The 16,358-nt window shown below is 35.3% G+C and overlaps 1 pseudogene; it reads right to left on the minus strand.

Annotated features, from left to right (window-relative positions):
• Positions 1-16,358, minus strand: part of LOC122148905 — a 34,100-nt pseudogene that overhangs the window by 9,463 nt on the left and 8,279 nt on the right.

The raw sequence follows: 16,358 nt of genomic DNA on the forward strand, positions 1-16,358 counted from the left end.
CTTGTTCGTTGCCGAGGTTGAGGTCGGCAAAGGTGTATTTTTCTGCTGCATCTAAGGAAGCTGAGGCATTGAAAAAAAAATGTCAATATGTTCAAACTTCAGTATGTTAACCACAGTTTGCAGCGTTTTCATTTGCCATGAAAAGCTGTGATTGTGAAGGCAAAGTCACATCTAGGAATTTATTCGATTTGATAAGAAAATCGTCCAACTCAGCAGTTATTAAGTGCATTTTGGAAATCTTAAACAAAACCTTGTCTTTCCAGACAGAATTTATTAAAGATTCTCAAAACACAATGGACACCCCACCTTCCTCCGTTCTGCATCTGGTGGCTTTGAAGCACAGCTTCCCTCTCTCCCTGCTGGTTAGCTTAGAGTCTGCAAACACAACATGAAATGAAGGCAAAAACAAGAAAGATCATGAGTGTTCTTCCATTTCTTCACAGAAAATCTTTCTTTTTGCTTCTCCCACATCAGAGACTTAAATACACAAAAACAGTTCAGATGTCAAGGCCAGTTAATTAACTCTTCAAAGCAAAGTCAGAATTTAAAAGTGTCCTTGATCCATATTTTACAAGCTGTTTTCTGTGTTTCTTTATTATTGCTTCAAAGTTTTAGTTTTAATTATCCACAGCGTTTATGAACGTATCTTCATGTGAACTCGGGTCATAATTACACTTATTTTAATACGCCATTTGATCGTTTTGTGTGCGTAACAGTCCAAAAAGTAATTCACAGAAATTGTTTGTCTCTGCTGTCAAATCTCATTTGTGCTTATGAATATTCAAAATTTCAAGATATGTCATGCCAAGTTTAATGTCACTGACTTTGCTGGGTTTCTGTATGAAACATAAGATTGATTTTACAAGTTCCCACATTTAACAAGTAGACACCGATTTAGCTTTTGAAGGGAAGTGTTGCGCTCGGTTAAAGATGCATTGAAGCCATAAGTTCGTGTCCACATATTTTCACATTATGAAATGTATTCGCCTCATCCAAGCGGACGGTACAGGATGAACACGTGCATGGGATTCAATTTTCAATTTAGTTATCCACTAAAATGCGTATGCCTGCATGTTTCACACACTCAGCACATTTTCAAAGTGGCCTAATTTCATCTGAGCATTTCAGAGCAGCTGCATCACTTTCTGCAGGGTGTGTATGAGAGCGCGTTTCTCTCTCTTAAGGTACCAGCCGTACAGATGACTCAACACAAATGCAATGTGACCCACTTTCAATAGGCCATTTAAAGGCTGCAGGTCATGGAGTGTATCATCATGTGTCTGTACCTGCTCCCAGCTTCTTTTAATACTCTGCTTGCCCTGCTGGCAATGCAATCAAGTTCCTCTGCATCAATATTCACAGTGCTGGAGGTGCATATGGATTCATGTAGGCAGATCGCTCTTTTCAAAGCACCTTAAAAATGATCCGTCTGATGTTTCAAAGGAACTACAGATGGACCCCCAAACATGAAAATTCCCTTGCGAAAGAACCCCTTCCTAAAATATAAAGGTGGTTTCTATAGAAAGCAATTTATACTGTATGAAAAAAAAAATACTATGCATTATATGAACTATAATTAAATGATTGCTATAGATTGTCATTTTCTACAAAAATTAATAGAAAAATTAGGGCTGTAATAGGTAAACATGTTTATCTACAATATTAAAGAAATATTGTGTAACACTTCACTTAAAACATTTATATATAATGCATTATAAAAGTAGTTTTAATGCATTAATTATGCCTTTGTGTTGATAAAAAAAAAAGAATGCTTTAAGCTAGAATAAAACAGATTTTTTTTTTTGTTTAAAAGGAGAGGCTTTGATCTTTATTTTGGTGTATTGCATATTTAAATATTCATACAGCAGAATATACTGTAGGCCATCAAATTTTAGTGAAAATCATCAAAATAGCTGGCAGTGGCTGGCAATGTGGAGCAATGCTCTTAACCCCAGGTGGCTGCAGGAGGAGTGAAAGTGTCTGCTAAGCGACTAAGTGCATGTAACCAGAGCATACTGGAGGATTCATACCTTTATCTCCCACAGGGTTGATGCACTTATGCAGCCTCCACTGCCGACTGCTGCTGGACACCTGAACTATGTGGAACTCACGAACACCTGCTTCACTCTGACAGAGAGAGAGAGGAATCAAATCAACACACACCATTCACAAGAGATAAGATTAAACGGATCTCCACAGAGAAATCAACTCAGATCACAGATGGTGGCTGTGTGAACACTAATGATCTGGACTGTCAATTCAGCATGATACACTAATATAATACACTAGTATAATAATCCTCTGAAACGTCAATCTTTGATTACAAGTTGAGATAAAGCACATCATAATATCTCATCTGTGCATCCCTAATGCCACAGTGTTCACACGTTTCATGAACTTTAAGAACAGTATTCAAATGAAAAAAGAGCTCACTGTGTTAATGTTCTCTACATCCACAAAGACCAACATGCTGGCGTTTTTCTCCTCTGCCTCTTGCTGTTCTTCTGTGTCTCTCTCTCTGCTGTGCAGCGTGTTGCTGCGGCTGGCCGTGGCTCTGACGCTGAGAGAGCGGCTTGCGCAGATGAAAGCTGTGTGTCGAAGGACCCTGTGACTAAAAGTTTCAGAGAAACGAAGATGAGTCACTGGAATTCGTGTGGTAGTTTTCAAACTCTAAATGATGTTAAAGGCCAATTAGTCCTCTTTAAACGGCAGACAGGAAATTTCCAAATGAAAATGCATACGCTTATGTTTGATTATCAGCCACTTAACAGCGCAAAAACCTCAGTAGACACATGAAAACAAATTAAAATATATTTAACACTCTATATGTAGAATAAGTTATATTTTGGAGATTTTGCCTTTATTAGTACAGCTGAGACGACACAGGAACCAATATTTCTTACCAATATTTTAAAATTCTACTTTATATGTTAAATGATGCCATTTTTTGGTACACCACTTTGCTTTTAACAGGACACAATGGCATTCACAGGTAAAGTAGCTTACATTGTTTGTATAAATAATTAGATAACTAATGTACTTTTTGCATTACAAAAACTGCTTCAGATACATATATTTGTAACTATTATATAAATGTAATTGCATAATATTTTTTTATAAAAAATCATTTATATTATTATTACTATGATTACCATATCATTACTCATAAAAGTATTATCAGTTATTAATTGTTAGTTATATTATTATTATTATATTATTGTAACTTATAACCACAACAGCGTTTGTATTGACAATTACATTAATTTATTAACTATTATTACCATATTATTTATAATAGTATTATTACTATATTATACATAAACTATATATAAAAGTAAAATTGTTACTAATATTAATATATAATAATAGCATTATTATTATAGTTACTGTTAATAATAAATAATTACTTTAATAATAAATTGTTAACAATTAATTATTATTTAATAATAACTTTTGTATTATATGACATAAAAAATAAAATAAATATATAAAATATATCTATATATAAAAAAAAATATAGATATATATATATATATATATATATATATATATATATATATATATATATTATATATATATATATATATATATATATTTCTTGGCAATACAAAAAAAAAGCTTAAATGGCCACGTACCTAAGTTTGGCAGTCTTCTCTGTACTCTCATAGTAAAAGAGGAAGTTGATTTCATGGACACCCTCTCGGTCAGGCCCCCTGAGCCAAAGTGGGATCTGTAACGCCTCCCCAGGTCCCAACACACCTCGTGATAAGGGAATCTCCGCCACCACCGGCTGGTCACCACTAGTGACCCCGAATACTGCTGGTGACACGAGCGACATGGTCGCCACTGAGGGGGGCATGGCCACAGTCTTGTATGCAGAACAGTGCTCTGCTGCTGTGGGGGTCACTGGGGTGAGGTCAGAGGTGGCACTCCCGAAAGTGAAGAACTCTGGGTGTGTGGATGCCACCCGAAGCCCAGTGAGAGGTACTGCACTCACATTCACAAACTCCACCCACGCTTTTCGGATCTCACCACACAACAAACCAGTGGGGAAGTTAATGAAAAACACCTAGGTGGAAAAGGAAAGAGAAACAGATGGTTTATCTAACAGAGGTTTGACTATTGGCATAAAGCCTGGTGCACATGTAGCTTACTCTCGCAAAGAGTAACTGCATCTCCCTGCCAGGAGCAGGAAGAAAAAAAACATTTAGGGCTAAAATAAGATAAAATAAAATAAACGGCTTACGATATGAATTTATTTTAATGATGTGTTACTAATTTCAGTGTTACTGAAGGCAAAATGCTGCAGAATATTTAATGCAAAATAAATAAAATGACAATTATATTTTGTAAGATAAAATTACTTTTTAACTTCACAACGGATTCTATTGCTTTTTCATGGTGATATAATAACAAATGTTTTAGAGTTTTAAAATTAAAAATGGATCTTAAAATAAATCTGGACCGACTTAATTTTTTAGAAGAAAAAAAAAATGTCTCTCATGACTGGAATATCAGTCTAACTGAATCTTTCACAAGATGCATGAGATGATGCATATAAAACCATTCTGATTTTGAATTATTCAAGCCAAGAAAATCCAATGATTGAAAGGAATTGTGTCTGGGCCTGAAAGGGTTAAACAGAGAGCAAAGCCACAGTTAATCACAGTAAAAACCATAATTAATATTTTTTTGTTACATGTAGAGAAAGGTCAATATGAAATCGATATCACAACAAACGAGTGCAAAGTTATTTTTCATAAGATCTGTCAAAGTCTTTCAGTCAAATCAGATTACTGATTATTTCTCAGACATAACTAAAGCACAAAGCTTGAGGACTTTGTACACCATCTTTTTCAAAATAGATTTGATGCTTTGAAATAAAAACTTAAGTCCACCAACTAGTACTTCCTCAGAAGACCTCACGTGGGCACCCCGAATCCCAGAAGCATTGGAACATATGATTTTTGCCAGCTTGAAAGTCTCTCTATTTTTTTTTTTTGGTGATCTTTGTGTAAATAGATGTAATGCTAAATTTATCCAAATGTGTTGTGATGAAGAAAATCTCATTTACATCTTGTATGGCCTGAGGGTGATACATTTTCAGTAAATCCTCAATTTTGGATAAACTGTTCCTACAAGTGATACAGATATTTTAAACAGATTAAAAAATAAATAAACTGATATTGCTCTTACTTGATTTTTGCAGACATTTAAAACAGGATGCTAATAAATTATTTAAATCACTGCAATATTCACAACAAAGCATCATTTTATATATCCCCACCAAATTCATATCTGAAAACACAGGGTTAAAGCTTAAAATCACACAATATGATATGCAATGTGTCTCGATTTAACTGTAACAAGTGCTTTTATACTAGATCTGCTCTAGTTCTCAGGACCATTTTCGCTCCTGTAGTGAATTAAAGCTTAAAATCACAGTTCGCCCCCGTCAAACACACCTCCAGTAAGGGCATAGGTGGAGTGATAATGGGGTTGGTCTGGTCCATATCTGACGGAAGTCTTTTCTTCTTTGGTCATGGGTCATATTGAGTCTGGGTCCCTGGATCTCCAGATTCTGCTGTCCACGAACACACATCAGATCCTCGGCCAGCGAGCCTGCAACACAAACCAGCCACATCTACAGTTAGTGTTACATCAGATAAATGACTTTAACTGTTGCATTCAGTGTTTACAAAACATCAAAGAATGAATGTTTGTGATACACCTTCACTGTCGCCCACTTCTCCAGTGCCCAGGTTGTACACCACACCAAGAACATGCAACTCTCCGGTCTTATGAGGAAGCAACCTCAAACGGGCCTGAGAAAGCGAGAGAGAGACAGAGCAGAATAAACACAAGAACAAAAAGCCCATTCAGGTAAAGCAATGGGGGGAAAAAATAAATTAGAAGAAGAGCGATAAGAGAAAAAAGGTGCACAAACCACTTTGGTCTCCTCTGGACTTATGGTGAACTCTGGAATGACTTGTGTATCAATGATGTCATTGAGGGCTGTGGTCTGGAATGGATTCAAATCAAACTGATGAGAAACTCAAAGCTGGGCACTCAGGCACGAAGACCCGAGAGACAATTAACAGCCTTACTTCTTTCTCATTGCTGACGGTTTCTCTGGTTGTGCCGTCCTCAGGGCCTGAGAAGTCTTTCAGAGTAAACTTCCACAGCAGAGACAGAGCCGACAAAGCCAAGGGAACCTTCAGGGGGTTACGGAAAACCACCTCCACAATGAAGGGCTCTGTGATGCAAAACCAAGAAAGAAGCCGATGTATTAATAGCAAACGACATGACAGAAAATAATGGGAAACAGGAACAATACATGACTCAGATCTGAGGATGCACCGGTTGAGCTGGTACAGTAAAACTACAAAAGACTTCATAAACCCTGAAGTATCAATACAGTCACTGCGTCACATAAAAATATACATTTAAATACAAATATATATGCATGGGATTGTGTGGCTATTGTTATTTATTTCAATCTATTTATAAGATCATGGTCTGTAATTGTGAACAACTGATGAACAAAAACAGCAATCTGATCATATGTAGTTTAGGCCTAAATTATGACATTCAATTATACATTACCATATACATTACAGTGAAAACATTAATATTAGGGCTGCATGATTTGGGGAAATAAGTCTAATTGCAATTTTAACCAGGAAAAAAAAAATTGCAATTTGTGATTTAAAATGCAATTTATAAAAAATTTACAATAACTATATATATATTATTAATCATGTGGGGGTGGGTATATATATATATATATATATTATATATATATATATATATATATAGATATATATATACACACACCACATGATTAATGATGATTATTAATTATATGCTAAATAAAAATATTAAACAAACTAAGAAATATTACTCTTGTAAAAAACACTTTCGTTATTAAGAAATAGAGTATTTAAGCCCTAAATCGTACAATATAATAATTAGAAAATAATAACAATAATAATTTTATTTTACACAAAAACTGAAAGGATACCTGTTAACATGGAGGCAGCCTATAACTATACATCATTAGAAAGGTACTTGATTCCACACAAAAAACTCTTAAAATCAATTTGTTTAGAAATAGTATGTTTTATTTGATGTGCTATGCTGCTGAAATATTTGCTAATGAGGAATACAAAGAAGTAGGGAAGATGGCAGCATCACTAAAGGGTGTTTTGCAGGTTCTTCCTCTTCCTCTTTACTCTTCCCCTCTCGCCGTGGGGTGTTAAAAGGGTGAATACCCGGCCATTATGATAACTAATTCATTTCTATGATCAATACTAGTCTTGCACCACTAGATATAGCACTGATGAGGCTGCAGGATAATTCAACCGGATCCATAAGCAGCCCCATAAGACATCAAACGCATTAACGAAGACCCTAAACGTGCACATCAAAACCTCCACAGAATCCAAGAGTTTGTTTCAATGGAGCAGTCAAGGCAATATAGATGTCTTCAAATCAAAAAACTGGAAGACCAGATATAAAGCACAAATAAAAATGCTTAAAAGGTAGTTGATGTACGAGGGAAAACATACCCTCCACTATGGCGAGGGGGTGTCTGAGGTTGTCTGTCTGACTGTTCAGGCAGCATTGGGAGGGCTGGAAGGTGATGGGCACCGTCCCTCTATTCGCTACTGAGACGACCTGCTCCTCCAAACTCCCTCCACAGCTGGGAAAGATCCGGTCAAACTCCTGCTCCAAAGAGACATGGGTTGCGGCTTGTTTCTCACCTGTGGAAAATCAAGTAAGAGATTACCTAATGCCACTGGTACTGTACATGCCAGTCAGTCTGATCAGTAATCACATACAGATGAGACAATAACATGGGCTCCCTTTTGGAGCCAGTCAGTCAGTGAATTGCAGTTTAAAGTCACTTCCCTTCACACATTTCTTCTCTCCTTACAAATATGATTGACAAATCATGGCAGCGGAAAGGGAATATTATCAGGGTTCCCACTCTTTCATGAACACCAGAATGAAGGACTTTCAAGAACTTTTTAAAGCACCATTTATTTTATATAAAGCACCCATCAAATCCACACCCCAGCATTTGTAGCGTCATGAAAGACCTCTTACAGTACTCAACATTTCACTTACACTTAACATTTAAATTAAAAAATTCAGAGTAATGAGGTTTTGAATTTGTAGATTTCATAAATTTAATCCATTTTGAGCAGTTGTGTTCAAAGGAATTTTGAATTTCCCAAATATTGATAAAAATATATATATTCTTACATCAAACTGGTTTTGCTGTAATTCCTTTAAAAGATTTACATTTGAAAGAATTTCTCAATTTTTAAATGATTAAAAAGAGGTTAAACAGGGCTCTACGCTTTCTTTTGTTTTTATGAGCAAAGTCAAAAATTCCAGGAGCACCTTCTAATCAATAATCAAAAATAATGATCAAAAATTATCATCAAAAATTACATTACCCATTTCGAGATGATATTTGGCTCCTTAAAGAGATTTACAGGGGATTTTGTTTTTACCTTTGTGATGGCATTTTTCTAACTTTATTAAAAGTATGTCATCTTTTGTCAAATTCAATTTTTTTTTAATTTCTAATTAAAACAACAAAATAAAAACAAGTAGAATAAGAATAAGTTATCAATCAAATTAAATCAGTATTAAAAAAAAAAAATTGTACTACAGAAGAGGAACAGAAGGTGGCTTGTAGGTGTATTTTCAGACAGTTTAATGAGGCTCAGTGGTTGGACGAGTTTATCCTACTCAAATGTGTGCATACGTTTTTTTATGCAAATTTTTTAAAAATTCTGCGCATCTTGGCGTTTCCCATCCAGCGTTTTTATGCAATATTCCAAAATGCGCATAATAATAGGGTTGATGGAAACGCAGCTACAGTTGCACGCAGTAGTTTTCAGTTGCAAATGCACTGCTTCTCCATAGATTCATGCAGGGCTGCGCAATGTGCGCATCAGCTCGCATGCTTAGCTTTTTTCAGCGCCACCCCATCTCCACTCCAATCATTAGCGCGCTTTCGTCTTGCCTTTGACAGCACATATAAGAACATTTTTGAAATAGCACCATTCTACAAAACAATATTTATTTCAAGCACTTTCAAGGACCTATATTTGTTTTCCAGTACTTTCCAGGCCTTGAATCCATGTGTCTGATACTCAAGTACTTTCAAGAAGCGTGGGAATCAAGAATAAATAAACTTGAGAGTTGGCTTATGTCCAATCAGCAGGTGTCTCAGATGATTTTTGGGATTCAGAGCCTAAGGCATGGAAGCATGCAATGGAAGAGACAACAGGTACATACATTCAGCATTCAACACCACACCACTAAAGCCTCCCTCTCTTTCAGTGTGAGATCCTGGCAAAGACTTTAATTTAAAAAGGTTTTCACACCTCCTCAGGCCTGTTCTCTTCACTCCATCATCTACTCACCATTTTTTTAAACACACATCTGAGTTCCGTGATATTCCTGAAATTAGAGTCTTTTTGTTTGCTTCTCTTTAATTGGAGTGAAGCTCGCTGCAGATATTGAATGTGGTAGTCCATGTCATTTCTCTCATTTTAAATGTAATTTATTCTGTCATGTAAGACTCCTCTTTTTTGAGTCTCATTTGAAGTTCTCACAGGAAATTACTTTTTTATCTCAGAACATAAATGGTGCTGTGTTCATCTTCATTTCACTGTGGGCATGATGGGAGAAAGGTCTTCGCAACTGTGCGGATGTTAAAAATGTCATTCGTACACTTTCTTGTGTACATGAATGTGTGAGGCAGACGGAGGCTGCTTACCTTCTGCGAGTCTGGCGTTCATGGCCGAAGAAACACGCGTGTCTGTGAGCTGTGCAGGCAGGGCAGAGGCAGCTGCGGGAGGGAGCCGTCACCAGCCAACTGACTCATGCTCTGAGGGCAAAAAAAGTCAAAGTGTCATTAATATCAGCACCACTTGAAGAAATGGTTCTTCTTTTTCACCTACAAGTTGTACTCAGGCATCCACTGAGTACCATCCCTTCTATAGGTATATATAGATAAAGCTCACGTGATCACGCAGTGCTTCTGCACATTAAATATATGCCCCTAAATGATTAAAACGATTAGTAAAAAAATAACTAGTGACTTTTTCGAACTAAGTTTAAATCAAATAAACTATAAATATTAGATGAACCAATTCAAAAAAAAATCATAATAATCTTATTATGTATTCAGGCCAGTGTTGATGAAACAGACTCAACCAAACGATGATGAAAGAGCAGTCTCATGCAAAGACACAGACGGTTAAACTCAGGGTTAAAGTCTGATTGTAGTGGGAAAAAAACTGGGTCATCATTATCCTTCAGAAATCATACTAATATGCTGATTTGATTCTCAGGAAACATTTCTTAATATTACCAATGTTGAAATCAGTTGTGCTGCTTAATATTTCTGTGGAAATGTGATTTTTTTTTCAGGAATATTTAATGAATGGAAAGTTCAGAAGAACAGCATTTACTTGAAAAAGAGAAAAAAAAAATTATAAAAACATAAATAAATAAAACAAATACTGACGCCAAACTTTTGAACAGTAGTGGTATATTCCAAGATAAAATGTATTTAGTACAAATATCATGAATGAATCATTCAGAAATAGCAATGGTTTGCACAACATGACTTTGATTTGCTAGACAAAAACTTTTCAAATATTTATAATATTTTAACAAAAACCGCCATCATTAATCAAGAGACTTTTCTTCATTACAATATCAGAACACTTTTACAATTCTAACATTTTAACAATGAATTGTGAAGTGTTTATTATAAAAAGCAAATATGATTTTCAATTTTAAAGTCAATTTTGATTTCATCTTGACTAAAGGCCCATTCACACAAGGTAGAAAACTATAATTTTTTAATAATTGCTCTAATTCTATGAAAATATGGAAGTTCAACCACAGCACTAATGATAATGACACAAAAGAACTATAACACTGTCCAGTTGATTTCCAGCTGATGAAAGATAAAAACAATGGCCGGAGCTCAAGCATTTAAAGTGGCAGACGACATAACTGCAGCGCTCTCTAATAAACAGAATGCAATAAGTCAGTCATAAGTAATGGAAGTGTGTGTGTGTTGCTGCTAACCTTGTACACATAGAGGTATTCCCTGAGGAAAGCAGCCTGCTGTATAGCTGACTGTTTGCTGTCGTTGATGAGAATGTGCCGGAAGGCGGCCACTGCGTTCTCTGGCTGCCGCAGCGTGAAGGACTGCCGACCGATGGTGAAGTTGATGTGATCTTCAGCCAGTTTCCAACCTTTACCTTTATACACCTGCAACGCCTGGGCAGTAGCACCTCAATGCATGTGCTCTTCTGTAACAGAGAGAGAGAGAGAGGGACATTGTGAACTGACTGACATGTTTTAAAGAATGTGCCTGCATCTGATCTGAGCTGTTAAAGGCAGCTTTTGTTTTATTCATGGCAATAAGCAGCAAACTTAGACATGTCAATCAATCTACAGCATTTTCCAGCAGGATTTCAGTATTTGATGCTCACTGATTCACTGTGATGCTGACAAGATGTGTACATTTTAGGAAAGTGTGTTTCTTGCATCTGCCATCATACCTGTCCAGCTTTGCTGAAACGATGACCAGCCAGTATCATATGGAAGGCAAACTTCCTGACCATGGGGGTGCGCATATTAATGAAGCAGTGAGCCGCCTGCTCCAACAGGAGTGCACTCCGCAGATCAGAGTCCTGTCAGAGAGGGAAAGAGGCAGTGAAGTGAATTGGGTTTGTCTGAACTGTGTGACAAGATAACACTGGCCTAGCCAACAGCGAGTTCGAAGCAGGAACACCTGTTTGAAATGCCACGCTCGAAGTTTTGAGATTTAGAGTCACCCAGCATCAGCTGGGACTTGAGCTCACCTCACTGGTCATCTTGATCAGAAGTGTGGCAGCATCTGAGTATTTGGCCTGACTCTTCAAAATCTCAGCACTTAAAATACAACACCGCTCAGCCAATAGCATGTTTCTGTGACACAGACACCAAGAACAATGTCTTATACACATTATACGCATGCAGCACATTTCTGATAAAATCTGAATGATCTTTCCATAATGTACTTAAGCATTTAAGCAACATAAACTGATGTCTGACCTAAAAAACAGACGCGCCAGCTAAAATTTAATTTTATTTATCTAAAGTACTACTAAAAGCAATAAAAAAGAAAAGAAATTTAAAAGCCACAAAAAGTAATATATGGGCCTAAAAAATGGTAACCAAGAATTATTTTTTATTCATTAGGTTAAAAAAAAAGGAAGCTAAAATAAAAACTGATTGATTGATTTAATAATAAAAACATTAAAACACTGAAGAAATTTCTAAAAGCCACATAAAGTGATGTACAATCTAAAAAAAGGTAGCAAATGAAATCTAAATTTGAAATGAAAATGCTTCATAAATAAATAAACAAAAATAAAACACTAAACTAATTTCTAAAACCACATGAAGCAATGTCTGGCCTAAAAAAGTAAGACACAACTAAAATTAATTAATTTTATTTAGTTATTTAATAAAAATAAACTAAGCTAATTTAAAAACTAAATAAATAAATGAAAAGAAACATAAAACAGGAAGATTTTTATTTAATTTCAAATTGTAATAAAACACAGTAAAGTACTAAACTTATTTTTTAAATTCAGTATGAAATACTGAAGCAGTAATTCAAATGGTTAGTCACTCAATGAATTACAATTCTTGAAATAAAACTAAATGTTACCAAATAAAAAAACATAATATTTACTTAATTTTGTTTTTAAATTTTTAATTAAAATACTAAAAACATTAAACTATGTTACCAAATAGTATATAAATGGGGGTGGGTAAGAAAACAATCAATGCAAAACCAAATGCAAGCGAATGCTTGTTCTTACTTGCACACTTCTCTGTAGGTCTGAATAGCCGTGTCCATATAGTGTGCCGGGTACGGCCTGGGTGCCCCGCTCTGCAGAAAGGCAGCGACAGCAGCCATCTCCTTTAGAGACAGAGACAGCAGACAGTCAGTCTGAGACGAGTTTAGACAGTCCACAACTGATGGATGTGGAGCTCATTTCCAGCAGTAGCTGCTCTATGACTGTGGTGTGCGTCTCACCAGCGCTCCTGCAGCATACAGCATGGCCTGGTCAGAGAGGAAGTCCTTCTTGGCAGTGTGGTAGCAGTTGTAGGCCAGCTCATAGTGCTGAACGAGGAAGCAGAGGTCGGCCATCTTCCTGATCTGAAGCTCTGGAGCCTCTGAGGGATATCTGATATCACAGAAGTCAAGAGTCAGATAAGATGTAGAAAAGAACGGTTTTATTTGTACTTCAAGTCACTTACAGCAGCCCTGCAGTGTTCTTTAGTTCAGCAATGCTCTTCTCTGGGACCTTCCCTCCACCAAACAACTTCTTAGTGGCGGAGAAAAGAGATCGGCTCAGACCTTTTCTTGAGACAAGCTAGAATGAGAGCGAAAGAAAGATGAAGAAAATTATAGAAAAGAGAAGCCCAAAAGCGGTGTTAGAAAATATGTTTGCATTACTGTCAAAAGTTAAGGAAATTAATATTAATAGACCCTCGACTCTTGAGTAATTTAAGCATATTAGATAAGGATTATTTTGAAAATATAATTGATTATTAATTATCTGCATATTAATGATAGGAAAACAGCAAATAAATCTACAACAAAACAATGGTGGAATGAATTAATACTATACAGCCAATAAGAATTAATCATAAAGTTATGCATGTAAGGAGGAAAACATAAAAATAATAAGATATTGGAGCCAATATTAAATAAAACATGACTGTCTGAGTGAGTCTAATGTATAAGAGGTTATGGAATAAATATCATGTACTGTACAATTTAAATAACACAGATCTTTCTTTTTATTTTACATTTTTAACTTCTTTGCTCTTTATTTTGCTAGTTTATATATATATATATATATATATATATATATATATATATAGATATATATATATATTATATATATATATATAGTAATATATATATATATATATATATATATATATATATAGATTTTGGTTTTTTTTTTCTTTTTTTTTTTTTTACATTAATTTTTACTTTGCATTAATTTACTCTATCTATATACATTTTCTTTTTTCCAAAAGCAATACATAAAAAAATGTTTCTTGAGCAGCAAATCAGCATATTGGAATGATTTCTAAAGGATCATGTGACACTGAAGACTAGAGTAATGATGCTGAAAATTCAGCTTTACATCACAGGAATAAATTACATTTTAAAATATATTAAAATAGAAAACAGTTATTTTAAATTGTAATCATATTTCAAACTATTATTTTAAAATATTACAATTTTACAAAATTTTTGATTAAATAAATGCAGCCTGACTGAGAATAAGAAATCTCACATCCCCTTGTCAACTTGTCACTTCCTCCAAATAAAATACACAACTACCAGGAAAAGAGAAGAAAAGCGAGTCAATCAAAGCAGAGACTTGAGATGAATTAGATGGTTGGTGTGTGTTTATGTACCTGGTCGTTTAGCTGCCGTATGTTCTTCTCGATGTGTGGCAGTAATCCTCTAAAGGTAAACTCCTGGATAAACTGCCGGATGTGGTCGTGGTCATTCAGGGTCAGGCAGGTTCCTCGAGGGGTCGGGCTGGTGTGAGAGGTCCCGCTGGCCTGTTTTTGAGGTCTCATCTCATCCACATTGTTTACAGACTGACTAGCATCGTTGCCAGGGTAACCAGCATCAGTGAGGTGGTCCAGCTGCAGAGGATGAGTCTCTGAGATGCAGTCTGTAAACACGAGAGGAACATCTAATTAACACTAGACAATCATTTCTCATCAATATGAGGCTTATAACCAAAATCCCTGATAATGGGGTTCAACTGAGCCAGACTAACCTCTAATGGATGGATCAAGACCATCTTCCTCTGCACCAATGTTGTTTTCAACCGCATTACTCACTGCAGATTCTTCATATAGCTCCTATAAAACACCACCAGGGATAAGGAACATCTCATTCGGCGATCAAGTCAAAGAAATCTAACATAGACATACAACAGAGTAATTCCATAAGGCTAATACATGTTGGAGGAAACAAATAATTTCAGTAATTACCATTCTTTCATGTCATCAGATAAGTCTCTAACTTCAATAATGTAAAAACAATTAACACAGCAATCAAAACCTATTTTAGTTTTACAAAAAAATTCATCACATTCACTGTAAAATAAATATGACCTGCAACGGTTACCTTAAACACATTAATACATTTATATTGATTCAGCGATATTAAATGTTTTTTTTGTTTTTTTTTTTTACTTGAGTAATACCAGCTGACAGTTTTTCAGTTTTGCGATAACTGTTAAATATAGACTGAAAAAAAATGCTATATATATATATTATATATATATATATATATAGATAAATAATATATATATATATATATATATATATATATATATATATGTATATATATATTATAGCAGCTTACATTATAACCTTTGTGAGTTGACAAAAAGACGATTATCATGAAAAAAAACAAAAACAAAAACAAAACTATATTTACCTGCATTTCATTTGACCATTAAACAATGTCAGAGAGCCGTGAACATGGAAACAATTAAATCATTATATTATTGAATTATTAACATATTCACAACATTTAAATATTACAACCTCAGGGGGTACTTCAAGTAAATATTTGAGCTTAAATGGGTTCAGCTGACAAAAGTTTGAGAATGCCTGTATTATAGTAATATTTCATAATATTTGGTAAATTAATTTTAATTTTACTGACCACAGTGGAAGAACAATATAAAACATCTATATTATTGTGTAATATGTGTAATATTATTTGTATATTATAATAAAATATTTTTTTCCACCACGTTCCATAAATTCAATTTATGAAATACAACAAAATATTGCATTACACTTGTACCCCGGATTTGCAAGGTTTACTATCAAAACCTTATTCTTGGCCAGAATAAGCTGCTATGTGGACCAGACCTTTAGATGGTAATCAGAAGTTTATGAGTTGTATGTTCAGAGCCTGAAGTGAGGTTGTGGCACTCACAGGGTTGTGTATGCTGGTCTTGTGTAAGTACTGACTCCAGGGGTCCGGCATCTGTTCGTCCGCACCAGTGCTACCACTCCGGGAGTTTATCTTGAGCAGATAGCAGCCCTGGGTACCATACCGCTGTTTCATATCCTCGTACACAGAGTCCGCCCTGAGAAACACAGAGATAGACATTAATAGCTCTATACCATCATAAATATATAAGACAGCCAAATCTTTCTCCCCACAGTCAGGTTATCTTCTGTTCATCAGACCTTGAGGCTGC

The sequence above is a fragment of the Cyprinus carpio genome, chromosome A20, assembly GCF_018340385.1.
Source record: "Cyprinus carpio isolate SPL01 chromosome A20, ASM1834038v1, whole genome shotgun sequence".
Classification (NCBI taxonomy): Eukaryota; Metazoa; Chordata; class Actinopteri; order Cypriniformes; family Cyprinidae; genus Cyprinus; species Cyprinus carpio.